The 6,210-nt window shown below is 36.0% G+C and overlaps 1 pseudogene; it reads right to left on the bottom strand.

The window, feature by feature from the left end:
- Positions 1-5,817: 5,817 nt before the first annotated feature.
- LOC141410524 (U6 spliceosomal RNA) lies at positions 5,818-5,918 on the bottom strand (annotated as a pseudogene).
- Positions 5,919-6,210: the final 292 nt, after the last annotated feature.

The following is a 6,210-nucleotide window of genomic DNA, read 5'->3' as shown; positions in this document are numbered from 1 at the left end:
AAAAAGAGCAATGCTGGAGGTATCACAATACCCAACTTCAAACTATATTACAAAGCAATAGCAATAAAAACAGCATGGTACTGGCACAAAAACAGATATGAAGACAAGTGGAACAGAATAGAGGACCTGGATATGAACCCATACATCTATACTCACCTTATTTTTGACAAAGGCACCAAAAACATATGATGGAGAAAAGACAGCTCTTCAACAAATGTTGCTGGGAAAAGTGGTTATCTGCCTGCAGAAAACTGAAACTAGATCCAAGTCTATCACCCTGTACAAGTACCAACTCTAAATGGATCAAGAAACTCAATAGCAAACCTGAAACTCTGAAGTTAGTACAGAAAAGAGCAGGGAATACTCTGGAAGCAATAGGTATAAGCAAGGACTTCCTCAGTAGAATCCCAGCAGCTCAGCAACTAAGAGAAATGATGGACAAATGGACTACATGAACTTAAAAGGCTTCTGCACAACAAAAGAAATGGTCTTTAAACTGAAGAGCCCTCCCACAGAGTGGGATAAAATATTTGCTAGCTATACATCAGACAAAGGACTGATAACCAGGATATACAGGGAGTTCAAAGAACTAAACTCCCCCAAAATCAACGAACCAATAAAGAAGTGGGCAACTGAACTAAACAGAACTTTTTCAAAGAAAGACATCCAAATGGCAAAAAAAAAAAAAAAAATCACATGAAAAAATGCTCACCATCTCTAACCATAAAGGAAATGCAAATCAAAACCACACTAAGATTCCATCTCACCACTTTTAGAATAGCCATTATAAAAACCAACAACAACAACAGGTGTTGGTGAGGATGTGGGGAAAAAGGAACCCTCATACACCGCTGGTGGGAATGCAAGCTGGTGCAACCACTCTGGAAAAAAATTTGGAGGCTTCTTAAAAATCGAAATATAGATCTGCCATATGATCCAGCAATCCCACTCCTGGAGATATACCCAAAAGACTGTGACACAGGTTGCTCCAGAGGCACCTACACACCCATGTGTACTGCAGTGCTAGTCACAATAGTCAAGTTATGGAAACAGCCATGATGCCCCAATATTGATGAATGGATTCAGAAAATGTGGTATTTATATGCAATGTAATTTTACTCAACCATGAAGAAGATTGGACATGGGTCACATGCTAAGGGGAGAACACGTATAGGAGGAATAGGGAAAGGCAGGAAACCCAAAACTTGAAAATGTTCGATGTGCCCACTGCAGAGGAGCTAATATAGTAATCTTAAACTGACAGAGGTCACTATGGGAAGGTGACCAGGAAGTAGTGAAGAGATCTGTTAAAGATGAACCAATTTGGGTTTAATACACCTGTGTATGGAAGCAATTCTAGAAATTTGTCTGTATAGCTATCCTTATCTCAAACTAGCAAAATGCTATGTCTTTCTTATTATTGCTTATATCTTCTCTTCAACAAAATTGGAGAAGGGGCAGAACCTGTACTGCCTGGAAGTGAAGGGAGTAGTAGAAGAGGGAGGATGTGGGAGGCAGGGGAAGAGATGGCCCAATGTACGCACATATGAATAAATGAATAAACCAAAAAAAAATTCGTAGCACCACAAACAAAAGCAAAAATGAACAAACAAAAACCTGTAAGTCTTCAATTGGAAGAAATTATATTCTCTGGGTATAATGGAATTAAAATATAAATTACATTAAAATATTTGCAAAAATCTCAAATACTATAGACTAAGTAATATACTTCTAAATAACCCACAGACCAAAAAAAGATACCAAGAAGGAGTCAAAATGAATGAAAATAGAAAGACAGTGTTTGGAAGCTGAAGTAGTATTTAGAGGAATTTTCATTGATAAAATTTAACATGCATTCTGAAAAACATAGGAGAAAATTTTTGTAATCTTGAGTTTGGCCAAATATAAATACAATGCTAAATTCGTAAAAGTGAAAAATTGATAAAATGGACTTTATCACAATTGAAAACTTCTTTGAAGGATACTGTGAAGAGAATGAAAGGACTTATTTACATTTTTGAAAATGTAAAATAGAGCAACCACTTTGGAAAATAGTTGGGTATTTCCCAAAAGTTAAACATATAACCACTATGATAGCCATCATACCAATATTTATTCAAGGGAAATGAATACATATTTTCACATCAACAGCTGTATGTAAATAATCATAGAAACTTTATTTGCAATAACCAACCATGAGAAACAACTCAACAAAGAAACAGAAAAAATTTTAAATTATGTATACCTGTTATGATTTGGATAAAAAAAGCTCATATGTTGAAGGCCTTGTTCCCAGCTGAGGACACAATTTAGAGGTAATTGGACAATGAAGGCTGTAAATTCACCCACTGATGAATTTATAACTGAATGCATTATGAGATGAGGCCAACATAGAGAAAGTGGGTCACTGGGGAAATATCCTTGAAGGGGCTTGTCTCTGCTTTCTGGCCACCATGAGGTAACCAGCTTTCCTCTGCTGTGCGTTTTACCATGATGTTTCTCCCTGCCATGGGCCTAAAAGCTACGGAACCTGCCTCTAATGTGCTGAAACCGTTGAAATCATGAGCTAAAATAAACTTTTCTCCTTCAACTTTTTTTTCTTAGATATTTTGTCACAGCAATAAAAAGCTTACTAACATATCTTTACAACAGCCTACTACTTGGTAATGAAAGAAACAAACTATTGGTACACAAACAATTGATACATAACCACAAAGAAGGAGCTATTAATACACATAATAATATTGATGAATCTTAAAGTAGTTATGAAAAGTGAAAGAAGGCAGACGAGAGGAATATATACTGCATGGTTCTACTTACATTGCATTCTAGAAAATGCAATGCTAAAGTGACAGAAATTAGATTAGGAATTACATGGGAATCCATTGGGATTAAAGAGTGGGAGGAAGAAATTAAAACAGAAGGAAATTTTCCAGGTGATGGATGTGTTTCTTAGGTTGACTGTGTTGATGACACTACTGGTGTGTACCTATGTCAAAATTTACCAAATTATATGCTTAAGCATAAAAAATTTATTGTATATTAATTATTCCTTAATAAAGCTACTTAAAATAAAATAAAAAATACCAAAAATAGTAATGTCTTCAGCAGCATATCTATTTCTACCTTTAGAAGTAGAACATACTACTGCAGTGGAATACAGGCTCTGGAATTAGATGACAGGTTAGGCTATTCAAATCCTGGCTTCCTTAAACCAAGGGGAAAAGGCTTGAGTGGATAGGAGACTGGAAACACTAAAGGTCACAAAGACTAACTTCCTTAGTTGGTAGGAAAGTGACAACATGTGACCCACAGTACAGAAAGGCTTATGAAAGGGCACAGAATGAATAGGCAAAATTCTATTATTAAGGTTTATACCTCTTTGATAAAGTCTACATGAAAATTATAGAACAATTTTAGGTAAAATAAAAAACTGTCAAGTGTGATTTGTCAGAATGTTTCCAAGCAGACTTAGCATTCCAGTGCTAAGAACAAATCACAGTAATAGGATCCACCTTGAGGCAAATTTGAGCTCAAGAAGAGCCAAGCCACACATATTATCCAGCCACAAACCTTCAAAAACTGGTGAAACCTCTTAGATATCACATAGAAATGGTTTGAACATGGAAATGCTAGGGCCTTAAGTCAATGCTACAGTGGAAGCTGCCTTCCTCTTACCCCAACCAGCACTGAAAACTCCAAACAAACTGCATTTTAGTGATTACTAACAATTTTACACGTGCATGTGTTTGAAGGATTTTCCTTACACCAGACCTCTGACCCCTTCAATATCTTTCACAGAAGAGTCATTTGTTATACTTACAGCTAACTTTCATATTACCAAAAAGATGAAAAGTAGAAAAATGCAGATTCAGGCAGTAAAAGTCTATCTTTATAAGGAAGACCTCAGGGCAGTATGAGACATTTGGAGGAGTTTGAGGAAAGGGTTGTAATACCTGAAATGCTCTGTACTGAAGCATGAGGACTTTGCTAAAGGTGAGGTTACAAGTTGGGTTCCTTGTGATATTCTGCATGCTTGGAGTTAAAAAGTGAGACCACTGCAAGATTCCTTTTGATTGTTTGGATTAGACATCTTTAAATGTTACACCTTGTCAGGCCTGAACCCCATGAGCTGCAGATTCAATGATATTGTAGTAACTCTGAATTAATCTACAGAAAAAATGTTCATGTTTGTGTTAACTTATTCAAAGTCCTCTTACACAAAATCTTGCTTGTCCAAAAATGGCATTTACCTTTTCATTTTGGATGCTGATTGTTTTCTCCCATACTTGGGAACAGAAGAGTTCTGGAGAGAGTAACAGCCTTGCTTTCACCTTACAAATTTCATTTCTGAAGGCACATCTTTGTGATCAGGTCTGAACATAGCCTTGGCATGGTTCTCTGGAACCTTAGCCCATAAGAAATCAATGACCACATTAAAGTAGATGTTTCCATGTTTGAAAAAATAGGAGCAATCAGATTAGAAAAGAATGGGGAGAATCTGTGATAAGGTCTGGCTCTCAGGCTCTCCCATTAAAATTATCACATCATAGGTGTGTGCATTGAAAGAAACCCTTTTATCCAAGGAAATTCAAATACAGTCAACTCCCAACTTTCTTGCATGGATTTAAGATGTGTAATACTTCAAACTGATGCATAGTAGAAAAATTGAAAGAACCTCTTTCTTCATTTACTTTGCTTTCCTTCATGTTTTTCATCTCTGTCTCTCCCTCTTTCTGTCCCCCTTTTCCTCCCTCCTCCTCTTCCTGTCTCCTCTTTCCTCCTCTCTCCCTCCTATTCCATTATAGTTTCATCTCCAAGAAGAGAAAAGATACTAGGAAGAAATTATTTAAACCAAATGAAGAATATTCATTCTGAAAGACCCATCTTATGTAGGGGAAAATATTTATCTGCATTAGGATGAATTCACATCTCTTACCTCCTGTTATCCTACCTCCTTCTGTCAGCATACATCAATTTCAGTCCTTCAATATTTTGGAGAAATGAAGTCAGGCATTTCTGTGGTTCATAAAACATCAATCCCTAACATCAAATTAGTATACTAGGGAATATTTGCAAATAACTATGAAATATTTTTCTTAGAAATGTACAGTGAGGGAGTAAAACTGACCCATATTTTTTCATTGAACAAATGAATGACAGTAAATGACAGTAGTTCTAATCATTTCTGCATTCTTCTTAAATGCTTGCAACTTATTTTACCCAAAAACCTCACTACCAGAAAACTTTTGACCCTTGGAAACTGAATGCACTCAATTAATTATGGCACAGATACCAGAGCTATACTTTTCCAACTCATTTAAATCAAAAGTTACAGTTGTTGTTCTCTTACCTGGATGTTAAGAAATTTTTTTAAAAATAGGTTTATTCTATTTTTGAATTAGCACACATTAATATCATGAGTTTATTGTGGTGATTTTATACATGCATACAGTGCACTTTGAACAAGTTCACCCCTCCATTATATTCTCATCTTGCCCTCTCTCATTTCCTCATTTTTCAAACACTGTTCGGTGGGTTTCATTATGCTATCTAATGTATGTACATATAGTATACTTCAATCCTCTTAACCCCTCAGTATCTTTTCCTCCTTCTCCTCCTTTCACATTCATGTTCCATTATTATTATTATTATATCATCATCATCTTCATTTTAGGTCTAGGTTCCACAAATGAGTGAGAACATGCAATATTTGGCTTTTTGAGCTTGGCTTACCACACTCAACATGATGATCTCCAATTCCATCCCTTTTCTTGCAACTATCATAATTTTATTTTTCTTTATGGCTGAGTAATCAAAAATATGGAACACTTAGTGAATTTGCATGTCATCCTTGTGCAGAGGTCATGCTAGCTCCATATCATTATAATTTTAGTATATGTTCTGCTGAAGTGAGCCCATGTTCTGAAATTGTGCCCATTTCCAGACTTTCTTTTGTAACCCTGCCAAGGCTGAGAACAGGTTTATGGGAGTGTTGGTCATCTGTTTCCCTGATTTCTGCTTGACTCTGTCCACAGAGATGTCTATTAAGTATGTTCTGTTTCCTTCTTTGACTTTTCTCACCATATGAAACAGTGATCCACTTCCCTCTTGTTAGAGGATGTTCACCAGGCACTTCTCTATAAAGTTTATGACTTATCACCTCATTCATTCAAAAATTATGTACTAAACTTAGTGCTGAGAAGAGGA

The sequence above is a fragment of the Castor canadensis genome, chromosome 8 (assembly GCF_047511655.1).
Source record: "Castor canadensis chromosome 8, mCasCan1.hap1v2, whole genome shotgun sequence".
NCBI lineage: Eukaryota > Metazoa > Chordata > Mammalia > Rodentia > Castoridae > Castor > Castor canadensis.
The sequence above is the reverse complement of the archived record's forward strand: the minus strand, read 5'-3'. Positions and strand labels throughout refer to the sequence as shown.